This window comes from Elaeis guineensis, chromosome 7 (assembly GCF_000442705.2).
Source record: "Elaeis guineensis isolate ETL-2024a chromosome 7, EG11, whole genome shotgun sequence".
Taxonomy (NCBI): domain Eukaryota; kingdom Viridiplantae; phylum Streptophyta; class Magnoliopsida; order Arecales; family Arecaceae; genus Elaeis; species Elaeis guineensis.
The window spans coordinates 25,306,681-25,323,359 of NC_025999.2; positions in this window are offsets into that span (position 1 = coordinate 25,306,681).

A 16,679-nucleotide genomic window follows, 5' to 3' on the forward strand; every position below is an offset into this window, starting at 1 on the left:
AGATATTCCAAGAGATGAAGAATATAAGGAGGAATAAGAGAGAAGTCAAACCTTTTGACCTCCCTAAAATCAAAAATAATATGTAAAAGAAAAGGGTCCTAAGAGAAGACAGATATTCTCTTTCAATACATCAACGATTGATGTCCTGAGAACATCTCTATGCTAGGACATGAGAATACCTTCTTCTCTAGATATTTTCTAAATTTTTAGATCTTATGATATCTGATTTTTCTCATAGAAAAATCTCATGATTGATGGAGAAGAAGGGTTCTAAAATAAATCTTAAGAGAAGACCTTCTTTTCTTCTTCTTCTCTCATCAAAATATGATCAGATCATATCTAAAATTAGATCACCATGCCCTAACTCATTGGAGCATGAATCCACTATGCCATCCCTCTTTCTCTCTCAAATTTTTATCATATAAAAATATAAAATAAAGAGAGAATAATCTGAAAGGAAAACAATAAGAGAAAACAATCTTCTCTCTTACCTTTCTTTCTCTACAAGACATCAACTTTTGATCTCTTGATAGAAGACTCTCCTCCATGGATATTGGCGTCTCATGTTAGATGTGTGCCCTAGATGCCAGATCGGCTGACACATTCCTATACAGATCTAAGGACAAATTTATAATTTTGACTATAAATAAATAAAATGATTATTCTTCTATCATATTGTATACATTGTGTCTGTGATACATCCTTTGAGTTAGTAGGAATGTTAATTCATATTTTCAAGAGTTGAAAATTTAAGGTATGAATTTACATAACTAACTCATAAACAACTCCTGACCATAGGATCATCACGAGGATGGTGATCGATCCGGAAGGTTGGTGTACGATCACTTTCTTAGGGTAGATGTGTCTTGAGTCTACGGTGTGGAGATACCAGAGTGAGAGAATAGATATTCATTGAGAACGAGAGTAGTGAGCGTGACCATATCGAGCAGTCATAAGGAAGTCTATCTTTTCATCGATAACTAGCTTGATGCTGTAGTTGTGTGTCTAGTTCTTTGACCTGAGGTGCATCGACAGATCATCTTGAGTGTGTTATAGTTTGACTATACCATAACTCGATCTCTTAGCTATTCGAAATCCTGAGGTGTATGTTGGTTGTAGCATATTTATTGTAGGAACTAGATCGCACCAAGATGGGATCTATCAACCTCGGTAGATGAGAGGAGTAGTCCTATGATAATCGAAAGATCGAGTCCTTAAGCCCATGGCCATGGCAGAGTGAAATAATGAAAAATGAGTTTTCTATTGAGGTTTCACATCGGACTCGAATCGATCGATTGATTCATATGACTGATGTTGGGTTTGACAAGTTCACCTTAACCCTAATTCAGTCAGGACTCATGATAGAAGAACTCAATCACACAGGTAGCTGCACCGAGAGGTTCATCTTCAGTTCTGATGGGTTGCCACCACATACTACTAGGTATTACTGATAGATTTTGAGAGCAATTAGAATAATATTGATGATCGATCATTCTAATTGTCTGAATCAGAAGAGTTCTGGTCCATCGAAAGGAGTTTCGATGATGTCGATGATGAGATCCCGACATGTCTCATTACCATACAGAATTGAACCTAACTAGATCACACAAATAAGGGTTATGGTCTGGATGTCATCAATTGGGCTAGCCCAATTGATTTGGATTAGATCCAATTAGATTCAAGAAAATCGTGCTAGCACACGATTGAGCCTAACTTTCTCCTCGTGTAATCTTTTCTGTCTCTACTGAGCCAAATGTGATTTGACTCATCCAGAGAATCTTGAAAAAGTTTTTCTCAGTCTAAATGAAGCTTGTCCAGTACAAAAAAGGTTTATCTTAATTCATGAGATGAATTTAAGACAACACCTGCTAATTTCTAGCACCTGCCAATTTCATTTTAGGACATCTATCAAAAGTTGACATATGGATCTTAAACTGAAGAGGGCTCATTGGAGGATTTTTGTGGAGTGTCCACATGCCAAAACCTAATTGAATTGAGTGCCATAATCAGATTATGGCATGAGCCCAATTGGATTAAAGTGGGCGCCCCAAATGGATAAGAACCAAAGAGTCCTGATAAACATGGACTCTTTGGTGCCACCTTGTTTGAGCTTATCCAATGTTGGTGCCAACTTAGGAGAGAGGATGGAGTTCTTATCTAATGTGATCAAATGACATCACTTTACCAATTAAAATTTTTTCAAAATTTATTGGAATTTTTTGATTGGCTGAATGATGTGGCACTGCGCAGCATACAGGGTCTATATAAACCCTGCTGCCCCTAGGATTTCGTGAAAGAAATTATTCTATGCATAAAACCCAACAGCTGCCACCCCCTCCCCTCTTCTCTACATCTTCCCTACTCTCCTTCCTCCTCTCTTCATGTCCAAAGAGTTGGACATCCATCTGGCAAAGATCCAAGGCGTGGTGACGCCTGGAACAGAAGGCTGCAGGACTTCTTCGACAGGCTGCTGCTCCAACTTCAGGAAAACTTTGAAGATCTTCCTAATCAGATTTAGATCTAATTTTTGGAGCATAAATTTATGAGGAGAAGATATTCCAAATCTTACTTGAGCGGATACCAGTAGAGGCTAGGTGCCTACGTGGCTACATCAGAACCTCAGGCTGTGCAGAGATCATCTACAGGATAATCAGATTACCCTTGAGGTATTTCTTCTTTCATCATAGTTTTAGATTTAATTTTAGATTTAAAATATCAAATAATAAGATTAAATCTAGAGATTTAGATCTGAAATACATGTAGGATAAAAAATTTTAAATTTATTCCACCTCAGATTTGGTGAAATCTGGAAAATCCTACGAGAAAAAGCGGTTTTGCCCCTTCAACTGGTATCAGAGCCAGGTTGTTGGCTCTATTTCAGATCTAATTTAGATCTAATTTTAATTTTTATTTATCTGATATTAAATATTTTAGATGTCACATTATATATGATAGGATCTAAAATCAAAATTTTAAAATTAAATCTAAGAAGATCTAACATGCATGAGATGCATGACTAGACTAGGATTAGTTTAATCCATGAATAGTCTTAAGTTTTATGTTTTAATGAGATTAAAATATAAATTAAATATAATTTATTTTTTATTTTTTTAATATTATAATTGTTATAATCAGATCAAAAATAAAAAATAAAATTTTAATTATTTCATAAAATTGATCTGTTACATGCCTAAACTAGTTGTAGAATTGTTCTAGTAACTTGTCTAGAATAGTTTTTATTTTAAATAGTTTAATTTAAATTTTATTTTTTAGATATTACATGTGATATATCAGATCTGAATGTATGTTAATTAGATTAATTTTTGATACATGATATGTATGCAAAGCATGTATTAGTTAGATCTTAAATTGTATATGAGATATGTAATTTTAGATCTAACTAGTTTTGTAATTAAATTTATATTTTTGATTAAGGTATTCCTCATGGCCATCCGGTCATAAGAATAAAGTAAAATTTTAAGACCCTCTCTTTTCATTCAATGGGATGTTCATATGACGTGTAGGGATGCCACGCATTCATCCTTAATCAGAAATCAAAACTTACTTTTCTGCAAAACCCTAGATCCTGAAATCCTAAGATTTATTTTACATGCTTTGTTTATGAATCCAAACTTAATTAATAAATTAATCTTATGAAATTAAGTTAGGTCTAAAATTGAGAATTTCAGATCTAAGATATTTTCATAAAATTGGGTTCGGACTTGGGTAGCTCAATTAGGTCTAGCGGTTGATCAAATCGAATCAAGAGTTGGTTAGGTGGGATCATGAAAGCTAATAATTGACCAGCCTAATAGGATTAAGTCTGGGTCAAGGTCGAATCACATTTAGATGTGACTCGATCAAGTTAAGACCTAATTTGGCTCAGAGATTAGAGTCTGGATTGTAGGCTAACCCAATTAGTTCTGGTTCGATAATTTGGTGTCTAAGGTAAGTTGGACAGATGCGACCGACTGATCTTTAATTGGGAGCTACTCGACTCGAATGCATTCTTGTCGAGTTAATGGCATATCCCTCCCATCGGTCTCACTTACCTGACCATATGTGTCGACTCAGTTCTGATTAGAGGTGGCTAACAATTCGAGCTAACCTATGCCACTAGGTTAGTCATAATTGTTATGACTATATCAAGTCAAGTTAAATGAGACCTAAATCAAATCTTTCTAAGAAAATATTAAGTCTAGGTCTTCCACCATTGTGGATGTGCGAGCCTTTCCCGGGGTTGATTGTTCTCGGCTGGTTACAGTGGCTCAGTTACATCGGAAAGATACAACCATGTCCATTAGGCATTGGATGCTACGAATTAGAGGATGGGTTGGGCTCAATATTTTGAATAGATGAGGGACCCAATCAGGAATCTAGTTCGTGCAAATGGTGGGTCTGACTTAACTAAGGATTGGAGTAATATCCCGGACACGATGAGCTTCATGAATTAGAGACCAAGTTTTGGGTGCACCATGATTAGAGAATCATTGGACAAGAGTTATCCACTCATTGGTTAACTCATCACCAATAACTGTTAAGTGAGGTGGTGAGCCAATCAGTGAGACCGCACCACCCACTAAAAATCACTAATCATGGAGATTTTCACATCTCTACCAAGGGAGTGTAGGGATTTGAGAAAATAGTGGGAGTCTAATTTATTTAAAAATAAAATTTCTAAATAAATTGGTTAAGTCTGATTACAAAATCTAACTGAAAATTTTTGACTCTCTACAGGAAATATGTCTGCCTCAAAGCCCCTGACCAAAATTCTTGACACCCATAGACTGACTGGACCTAATTTCAAGGACTGGTTGAGGAACTACAGAATTATTTTGGGTTCTAAAAAATTAACTCATGTCTTGGACCAGGACCCACCTGCCATACCAGCACGTCCGACTGCTAAACAGAGAGCATCTCTGAAAAAATGGACAGATGATGATAACAAAGCAGGTACTACATGTTGGGTGCAATGTCTAATGACTAGTAGCACCAACATGAGAACATATTGACTACCCACCAAATGTTGGCTCACCTGCAAGAGTTATTTGGTGAACAGAGTCACGCGGCCAAGTATCAAGTTTATCAAAGACTTTTTAAGGCCAAGATGCGTGATGGGCAGTCAGTCCAAGATCATTGTTTGACAATGATCAAGGATCTTGAGGAGCTTAAGAAGCTCGGTATCATCTTAGACAAAGATTTTCAGATTGATGTGATCCTTCAGTCCTTGTCTGATGCATATGGTTAGTTCATCATGAACTTTCATATGCATAAGATGCAGTGTACCTTGGCCGAGTTAATAAACATGCTGGTTACGGCTGAGCTTTCTATGAAGGGTTCAAAAGGTTCAGTTCTTACTGTAGAGTGGATTTCTTCCAAGAGAAAGTCTTTTGGAAAGAAAAAGAAGTTTGCGAAGAAGCAGAAGGTGGATGAGAAGAAGAATTGGAAGCAGAACTGTCCTCAGTACCTGGCCACCTTGAAGAACAAGAAGGATGGTCCTTCTGGAGGTATGCTCATTTTAGAGTCTAATCTTACGGCTTCTTGTACATCCAGTTAAGTGCTTGACTCTAGTTCTAGTGCTTATTTGTGCACTTCTATGCAGGGTCTTGAGGAGAGCAGGAGGCTGAGGGATGGGGAGATGATCCTATGCGTCGGAAACAGAGCAAGAGTTGCTGCTGTGGCCGTGGGAACCTATCCTCTGCGATTACCGTTAGGATTAGATTTATTTTTTAGAGATTGTTATTATGTACTAGCAAGCAGGAATTTGATTTCTGTTTCAAGTTTAGCACAAGAAGGCTATGTGATTAGCTTTCATAAGGACCATTGTAATATTTTTTATAAAAATAATAAAGTTGTAGATGATTTTCTTATTAACGATCTCTATCAGCTATATATTGATGTATCTGTATTTAATATTGAGCAAAATATGAATGCCATAGGAATTAAAAGACTTAGAGATAGTCTAAATGATAAGTATCTGTGGCACCTAAGGCTAGGTCATATAGCGGAAGACAAGGTTAACAAATTAGAGAAATCCAGACTATTGAGTCTGTTGACTTCTGAGTCATATCCAGTTTGTGAATTATGCCTTCAAGGCAAAATGACCAAGCTTTCTTTTGTGGGACATGGGGAAAGGGCCACAGACCTACTTGCCCTAGTACATACGGATGTGTGTGGCCCATTTGATGTGCCGGATAGAGGCAACTACATCTACTTCAGTACCTTTATCGATGATATATCTAGGTATGGGTATGTGTTTCTAATAAAACACAAGTCTGAAGCTTTTGAAAGGTTCAAAAAATTTAGACATGAGGTAGAAAAATAAACAGGAAAGCCCATTAAGATTCTTCGATCAGATCAAGGAGGTGAATATCTTAGTCGAAAATTCCTGGACTATCTTAAGGACAATGACATAGTCTCTCAATGGACTCCACCTGGAACATCTCAACTTAACGGGGTTTCAAAATGGAGAAATCAGACCCTATTAGATATGGTCCGATCCATGATGAGCTTCACAGACCTCCTTGAATTTTTTTTGGAGACATTATCTCATGATAATAATTTATGTATTGAATAGGGTTTCCTCTAAAATCGTTCCTACCACACCATATGAGATATGGCATGGTAAGAAGCCAAGTCTGAACATCTCAAAATTTGGGATTGTCCGGCTCATGTCAAGAGATAGCAGGCGGACAAGTTAGAGTTCATATCTTTTAAAGCTCGATTCATAGGATATCCTAAAGAGTCATTAGGATACTATTTTTATATTCTGGAAGACCATAATGTGATTATGAGTCGAAATGCTATTTTTTTAAAAAAAATAGTTTATTCAAGATGGTGGCATCGGAAGAATAATTAAGCTCAAGGAGAATGTCTCCCAAGAGCAACGAGCTCAAGAACCTGAGGAACCCAATCAATTAGAACCAGTCCCAACACAACCTCTTCCACCTCGTAGATCGACTAGGATTTTTCATTCTCTTGAAAAATACTTAGGTACCATACAAGAGAAAGTAGAAGAAATATTCCTCATGAAAAATGGAGCTCATGGTGATGACCCCAAGACCTATGACGAGGCGATATCAGATATCGACTCTGAGAAATGGTTAGAGGCAATGAGATCAGAAATTGACTCGATGCACTCAAACCAAGTCTGGACCTTGGTAGATCCACCTAAAGGTATTGTACCTATTGGGTGTAAATGAATCTTCAAGAGAAAGATAGGTGCAGATGGGAATGTAGAGACATTCAAGGCTAGGCTCGTAGCGAAATGTTATAGTCAGCATGAAGGCATTGACTATCAGGATACCTTTTCGCCCTTAGCTATGCTAAAATCCATCCACACATTGCTTGCTGTTGCAGCCTATTTCGATTATGAAATATGACAGATGGACATGAAAACGGCGTTCTCAAATGGACATCTTGAGGAAGATATCTATATGGAACAGCCACTTGATTTCACATCCAGTGATGATGATCACAAGATCTGCAAGCTGCAAAAGTCCATTTATGGACTTAAGCAAGCATCTCAGAGTTGGAATACTCATTTCAATGATGTGATCAAAATATTTGGTTTCATCAAGAATGAGGAGGAACCATGTGTGTTCAAAAAGGTCAGTGGGAGTGCAGTTGTCCTCCTTGTATTGTACGTAGATGACATCCTCCTAATTGGGAATGACATTCCCATGTTGACCTCAGTCAAAGTATTGTTGTCTAAGGAGTTCTCTATGAAAGATCTAGGAGAGGCATCCTTTATACTAGGTATTAAGGTCTATAGAGATAGACCAAATAAGATGCTGGGACTTTCACAGAAGATGTACATAGAGGAGGTGCTAAAAAGGTTTAGCATGGAAAACTCCAAAAGAGGTTTATTACCTTTTAGACATGGCATTCATCTCTCCAAGAAGATGTGCCCTAGCACACCTGAGGAGATTGAACGCATGAGCAAGATCCCTTATGCTTCGGCAATAGGGAGCCTCATGTATGCCATGCTATGTACACGACCTGATATAGCTTATGCTGTGAGTGCCACAAGCAGATATCAGTCGAATCCAAGCAAAGAGCACTGGACTTCTGTGAAATGTATCCTTAAGTACTTGAGAAGGACTAAGGATATGTTCTAGTCTTTGAGAATAGAGAACTCCAGATTCAGGGATATACAGACTCAAACTTTATGTCTGATATAGATGATCAAAAGTCAACATCTGGAAGTCTGTTCATTTGCAATGGTGGTGCAGTCAGCTGGAAGAGTTTCAAGCAGACGGTGATTGCTGATTCCACCATGGAGGCAGAGTACATTGTTGCATCAGAAGCAGCAAAGGAGGCATTCTGGTACAAGAAGTTTGCCACAGAGCTTGGAGTGATGTCATTAGATGTCATACCTCTTTACTGTGACAATAATGGCGCCATAGCCCTAGCTAAAAAGCCAAGGTCTCATCAAACGTCCAAGCACATCGAGCGGCGATTTTATTTGATCTGTAATTACCTCAAAAAGGGTTATGTCGAGATCAAGAGAGTCGACTCCACAGATAATGTGGCAGACCCACTGACAAAGCCATTAGACCAGCAAAAGATCGAAGCCCACCTTGAGAAGATGAGACTTAGATATGTAGCCAATTGGCATTAGGTCAAATAGAAGTTTGTTAGAGTGTGCCCTAGATGCCAGATCGGCTGACACATTCCTATACAGATCTAAGGGCAAATTTATAATTTTGACTATAAATGAATAAAAGGATTATTCTTCTATCACATTGTGTACATTATGTTTGTGATACATCCTTTGAGTTAGTAGAAATGTCAATTCATATTTTCAAGAGTTGAAAATTTAAGGCATGAATTTACATAACTAACTCATAAACAGCTCCTGACCATGGGATCATCACGAGGATAGTGATCGATCTGGAGGTTGGTGTACGATCGCTTTCTTAGGATAGATGTGTCTTGAGTCTACGATGTGGAGACACCGAAGTGAGAGTACAAGTATTCATTGAGAATGAGAGTACTGAGCGTGACCATATCGAGCAGTCATAAGGAAGTCTATCTTCTCATTGATAACTAGCTCAATGCTGCAGTTGTGTGTCTAGTTCTTTGATCTGAGGTGCATCGATAGTTCATCTTGAGTGTGTTATAGTTTGACTATACTATAACTCGATCTCCTAGCCATTTGAAACTCTAAGGTGTATGTTGGCTGTAGCATATTCATTGTAGGAACCAGATCGCACCAAGATGGGATCTATCAACCTCGATAGATGAGAGGAGTAGTCCTATGATAATCAAAAGATCGAGTCCTTAAGCCCATGGCCATGGCAGAGTGAAATAATGAAAAAAGAGTTTTTCATTGGGGTTTCACATCGAACTCGGATCGATCGATTGATTCATATGATTGATGTTGGGTTTGATGAGTTCACCTTTACCCTAATTCAGTCGGGACTCATGATAGAGAAACTCAATCACACAGGTAGCTGCACCGAGAGGTTCATCTTTAGTTCTGATGGGTTGCCACCACATACTGTTAGGTATCACTGATGGATTTTGGGAGTAATTAGAATGATATTGATGATCGATCATTCTAATTGTCTGAATCAGAAGAGTTCTGATCCATCGAAAAAAGTTTCGATGATGTCGATGATGAGATCATGACATGTCTCATTACCATACAGAATTAAACCTAACTAGGTCACACAAATAAAGGTTAGGGTCTGGATGTCATCAATTGGGCTAGCCCAATTGATTTGGATTAGATCCAATTAGGTTCAAGGAAATCGTGCTAGCACTCGATTGAGCCTAACTTTCTCCTCGTGCAATCTTTTCTATCTCTACTGAATCAAATATGATTTGACTCATCCAAAGAACCTTGAGAAGATTTTTCTCAGTCTAAATGAAGTTTGTCCAGCTTAAAAAAGGCTTGTCTTAATTCATGAGATGAATTTAAGATAACAACTGCTAATTTCTAGTACCTACCAATTTCATTTTAGGACATCTATCAAAAGTTGACATATGGGTCTTAAACTGAAGAGGACTCATTGAAGAATTTTTGTGAAGTGTCCACATATCAAAACCCAATTGAATTGAGTACCATAATTAGATTATGGCATGAGCCCAATTGGATTAAAGTGGGCGCCCCAAATGGATAAGAACCAAAGAGTCCTGATAAACATGGACTCTTTGGCGCCACCTTGTTTGAGCTTATCCAATGTTGGTGCCAACTTAGGAGAGAGGGTGAGGTTCTTATCTGATGTAATCAGATGATATCACTCCACCAATCAAAATTTTTCTAAAATTTATTAAAATTTTCTGATTGGCTGAATGATGTGGCACTACGCAGCATACAGGGTCTATATAAATCCTGCTGCACCTAGGGTTTCGTGGAAGAAATTATTCTATGCATAAAACCCAATAGCTGCCACCCCCTCCCCTCTTCTCCATATCCTCCCTGCTCTCCTTCCTCCCCTCTTCACGTCCAAAGAGTTGGACGTCCATCTGGCAAAGATCCAAGGCGTGGTGACGCCTAGAACAGAAGGCTACAGGACTTCTTCGACAGGCTGCTGCTCCAACTTCAGGAAGATTTTTGAAGATCTTCCTAATCAGATTTAGATCTAATTTTTGGAGCATAGATTCATGAGGAAAAGATGTTCCAAATCCTGCTTGAGTGGATACCGGTAGAGATTAGGTACTTGCATGGCTACATCAGAACCTCGGGCTGTGCAGAGATCATCTACAGGATAATCAGATTATCCTTGAGGTATTTTTTCTTTCATCATAATTTTAGATTTAATTTTAGATTTAAAATATTAGATAATAAGATTAGATCTAGAGACTTAGATCTAAAATACATGTAGGATAAAAAATTTTAAATTTATTCCGCCCCAGATTTGATGAAATCTGGAAGATCCTACGAGGAAAAGCAGTTATCCCCCTTCACCTCAAACCACCCATGCCATCCTCTTTCTCCTCTGGTTTTTCTATCAATAATCTAGAAATTTTTTGACTCCTTATATTTATCATATGGGGTGGCAACTTTTTATAAGGTAAACTAGGTCATAAGACCTAGTCTAACAAGGAGTTTATGGGGCATCCAACTCTTGGATGCCCCTTCCCTTATCTAATTCATAGAGAGCATGAAATCAAGCATAAAAGGGGTGACAAAATGAAAGGATAGGCTTGGAGAAAGTTGGCATAAGAGAGGAGGGAAGAGTTCTTGTGAAGAGGGACTCTTTCAAAAAGAGAATAAACCTAAACTACTTTCCATAATAAACCAAATCACTTTTCATATTGAATCAAATCAAATCTGATTCAAATCTCTAGAATAAGTGGTGTGAGATTACATTCCTTAGATATGGATATCATAGAAAAATTATCTAAAATTAAATATGTGACTTGGGCTTGGAGTCTCTTAGGTGGCACAAGATAAGAGATGGAATCCTAGTCTAACTAGGATTCTTATGTAGACTAGATCAAGCTCTTTGAATCCAATTCAAATTAATTATAACTTAATTAATGGTGATTCTAGTCTAACTAAAAATCTAATTAAATTAGATTAAATCATATTTAATTCTGATTTAAATCCTAACTTAATTAGGAATTAGGTGCATACAAGTCCTAGTCGAATGGGGACTTGTTCTCCCTTGCAACTAGCTTATCCAATAAACTAATTAGACTTAATCCAATTAAATCTAAACTAATTCTAATTGAATCAAATTCAATTAGACTTGATCTCAGTCCAATTGCTCAATCAGATTGAGTCAATTAGCAATCCAATTGCTAATCAATCCTCCTGCAACACTTGCATTAGGTCAAACATCAATCACATTGATCGTTTAACCTTAGAATGATTCTCAATCATCGATTAACCATCTGATTAGGTTACAACCTCTTATGTGTGTGATCTTATAGGTTCAAACCTAAGTTGGTAGTATAGAAATCAATTTTTGTACCAGTCGAAGTAACCATCTAGCAATGGTTCCCGACGTCCAGATAGGTCGAATGTATGCAAAGCAATATTCTAAGAATCCTGACCCATGGTTATCATATAATTTATCTTTTTAACTAATAATGCTCAAGATAACTTCAAGCATGCTGTCAATACTCATATAAGTCATCTCTATTGTGTCTCAAAATTTTGCAAATCTCATGACTCCTCACGAGGATTACCCAGGCTTAGATTTTGCTAAATTGAAACACAACGAGACATTCCCTTCCTGAAGTTAATCAGGAGTGGTCAATCTCATCTTGACTCACATACCGACTTTACAAGTACTTGACTGTACCCAAAAATCCTTCGAACCTATATTAAAAATACAGACAGTTCGGCACCAAAGCACAGTAAATTGCTTGTAAGTCACCGTGGTGATCTCAGGTTGGAGGGACACTTATACCCATTGGCCTTGCCTAACTACTCTTGACAGTAGAGTGTTACATTGATCATGTTCAATACAGATGTACTTCTACATCTCATCTGAATGCCATACCAGTATCTCCACACCACTTGATTACGAGGACAACCAACGCATATGGCATACAGTGACCTACACTTGATAAGTTATCGTCCTTGTTAATAACTTATCATTTAATCGTAAATAATTTAAGAACCATCCGATAAATCCTCCTTATCGATTGATTATGGTTCTAAAGATTTCATCATAATTTAGGAATTTATTTAAGAAAGATAGAACTTTTATGATGAACCTATCAAATAACTATTATTATTAGATAATTCAAATACTAATTTCAATCATCTACCACTTAAATGATTAACTTTAAGATATATTTTTCAATATTTTATTATAATAAAATTATTATTTTTATCACTAATATTTTTTATTTGTGATGAAAACTTAGAATCATCATAAATATTTTTTAATTATCGATGAAAATTTGGATTCATTGTTGATATCCTTATTTGTGACGGATATTTTGTCTGTCGCAAATAAATTTATCACGAAAACTCTCTTCCCTTGTAGTGGTAGCAGTCTTGGACAATAATTCTCCAGAGCTAGTCCTCAAATACTAAATGAAACATCTAATGTGGATCACTGACTCGAGCATCTCCTAGTGGGCATTAGCAAGCATCTAAATAACTGTCATCTTGATGCACTAGAATAGTATATGAGCAACAGACTTCTTTGCTTGACAATTGGAGCAAGCAAAGCGAATGTCAATCCCCTATCTGCTCAGAAGGCTCCTAGTCAAAAGTTGGCCTATGCAACTTTTCAAATGAACAAGGCTACTCTCAGGTGAACACCAATCTTCAAAATCCAAGCACAATCATGCCTCTAAGTGGGCTCATCTCAAAACAGCCCATATGGATCTCTGGCCTTGATCCTCTGACTACATGTGGCTCTCTATATCCTCGCATCATGGAAAACATATACAAGGATCACAAGAGAGAGCACCCTCTTAGCAAGATCCATGCCAAACAATTAGGTGACTAGGGTAGCATCCCAGCCCCTAGCCCTTGTCTAAATTAGGTCACCAACCCAAACTTGCTCCATTACCTTCACATTGACCATATTTGGCCAAAGCATCAGTAGAAGGTTAGAACCTCGCTATCCCTTATTAGGTCCACTAACTATCTATCCCTAATCAACCACCTGGTGTTAGACAGAATGTTCAGTGTGTGAGCATAAATCTCCCACCAAATGAAAGAATGGCTCCAAACCACCTAGATCTCCTAACCAAATGTCCATGGCCTATACTTGCTCTCATAACGGAGCTCCAAAGGCCCTCAAGCTCAAGAAGATACCTCACTACATGCCGAGCAACCATGGCCTCCCTCTTAGTCAAGAGACTAGATACCTAGGCCTTCATCATACAATGGTTGATAAATCAAGCTTCAGACTTCTAGGTGCACCCCATGGCCATCACTGTGAGAATCCTAGAAGAAGCATCAGAAATCCTACTCAAGCTTTATGATGGAGGTCCTTGATAAGATGGTGTTGGATATAAGATGGACAGACATGGAGCTAAGGACCTATTTCACCAGCATCAACTAGCCCATCAAGGACAGGGACTTGGACTGCCATCCCTCCAGCCACTTCTAGACATTCTACTCCTTACTAGCATACTCAGCACTTTAAAGCTTCTGGCCAGTAAAAACTACACTCAAACACCACCACATACCCTCCTACTCCTTGATGCTAAGGTGCTTCCCAATAGATTGCTTCACATGTGGCTTGGTCTTCGAACTGAAGCGCCCTATAGACTTGAGAAGATTCACCTATTAATCTGAACTGGCACAATATTCCTTCGGGAATCTCCTCAGTAGCACAGCCTTAAGATGCACAGGAAACAAGGATACAATCATATGTAAACAATAAGTGTGAAACCAATTGAGCACCTAGGCCTGAAAGAAATATTAGATGTATGCCATAGAAGTCAATCTTGGCTGACACATTTCATATCTCTAGGATATGATTTTATACTTTGGACAGTTATATTACTATTCATGTTTATGTGTCCATGAATCATTCAAGAGATTAACAAGATGATGACACATATTCTGAAAGAGTTAAAAATTTGAGAAATATATCATTAATGGTTAATTTTTAAATTGCTCCTGATCATAAGATCATCATGGGGATGGTGAATGTTTCAGATAGACCAGTGCATAAATCACTTCCTTCAGACAGATGGATCTCGAGTCTGTAAGGTACAGACACTGAAACAAGAGTGCAGATAGTTGTTAGAGAATAACTAGCACTGAGCGTGACCAACATGAGAATTCACATGGATATCTGCTCACTCGTTAGTGACTTTCTCAATGCTACAGTTATATGACTGATCTTTTGACTTAAGATCATACTATTACTCGCAGTGAGACTATTGGAGTTTAACTGACACATCAACATAGATCTTAATGATGCCTTATAGTGGATGCTGGCGATAATTGATCCACTGTAGAAGTGGAGTATGCATCAAGATGAGATCTATTGATCCTAGCAGAAGAAAATAATCCTATGAGATTTAAGAGGCTAAGTCCTTAAGTCTATGGCCATAGCAGTGTGATTGATAAAATTTTTTTTTCATAGAGTCATATATAGACTCAAGCTGATTAAATCTATCATATGACCGATGTTGAGGTTTGACGATTCATCCATGACCTACCATCTGATCGGAACTCACGATAGAGGGATTGTATCATGCACTAACTGCACCTAGAGGTTCATCTTTTATTTTGTGGGGTTGTCACTATATATTGCTAAGTGTCACTGATAGATTGTGAGACTCATGAGGATCATCTTGATGATCAATGATCCTTGATGGGCAGAGTTAAAATTGTTCCAACTTATTGAAAAGAGTTTCAATGATATTGTGATAGAGATCATAATATTTCTCACTACCAGATAGAATAGAACCTATTGGGTCACACACAAAAGAGACTTTTGACTGATCAGATGGTTGAATTACGATTATGAATCGTAACAAGATTTGATTATCAATTTGATTGATAATTGATCTAATGCAAATATTGCATTATGTAACTTACTAAAGAGTTAGAAGTTATAGGAGGATTAATTAGCAATAGGATTGCTAATTGACTTAATTTAATTGAGCAATGGAGCTTGTATTAAGTTTAATTTGATTGGATTTAATTTGACTCATTATGGGTTTGATGTGATCAACCCCAACAGGGTTATAGGATAATCCCAAAAAGATCAGATGATTAGTCCCAATTGCATTAGGATTTGGGTTTGACCTAATTTTTAATTAGACTAGGATATATAAATTTCTATTTGGATTAAGAATCTTCATTTTCTAGGGTGCACCAAATCTTAATAGGATTAGGATTAAAATTGAGTTTGACTCAAGCACCAAGAAAAAATCCAATAGGACTAGGACTCCTCCTTCAATTAAGAGACATCTAATCTAAATAAATTGAGCTCTAAATTAGATTTGAATTTCTATCTATTTGAGTCCAATCTGGTCCTAATGTGATTAGAATTTAGTTGATATTTTATTGGGTTTAAAACAGCCATCTAATAAAGAGTCCCAAGATCTTGAAATTCTTCCCTTCCATGCGCCAAAACACCCCAAGCCCACTTTCCACGTTGAACCAAATATGACGCCTCTTTTTCTCCCCTTTTGTACATGTAAGAAAGAAGGGATTTCCTCCCTTATTCACCATGTAAAACCTGGTTGTAATAGGATTTGGGTGGGTGGCACAAAATTAGGAAGAGTCCATGGATGTTTGGACTCTATCTCCTAATCAAGATAGAATTCCTCTTATCCCTATTTAAACCCAGCACATATGGGACAGTAGAGAAGGATAATCATCAGGTTTTCACATCCTAAAGGAGAGGAGTTCACATGGAGAAAAGCAAGGAGAGAGGGTGCGGCATCATGGGTCCATGGCGTGAGGTTTGTTACAAACATCCTTTCTTTCTCGCAACAACCAAAGGTTGGTTGTTTTGGACATCCTCTTCTCTACCTCTTGTCCATATTTAGATATGGATGTCTCTTCTTCTTTTTATTCAAAAATTAAGATAAAATTTTTACATCTCTATTGTAGAGATTTGGTGCATGGATTTTAGGAAGAAAGGAGAAGAAAGGATTCTTCTCATGATCTCTAGCGTAGAGATCAAGATCCTCCTACATCTTCTTGTTCTCTAAGAGTGTCTTGAGAGAAAAAAAATTTTCAACCATCAAGATGTGATCTCTGCAAGGGAGCTAGCACCTCAGTGAGA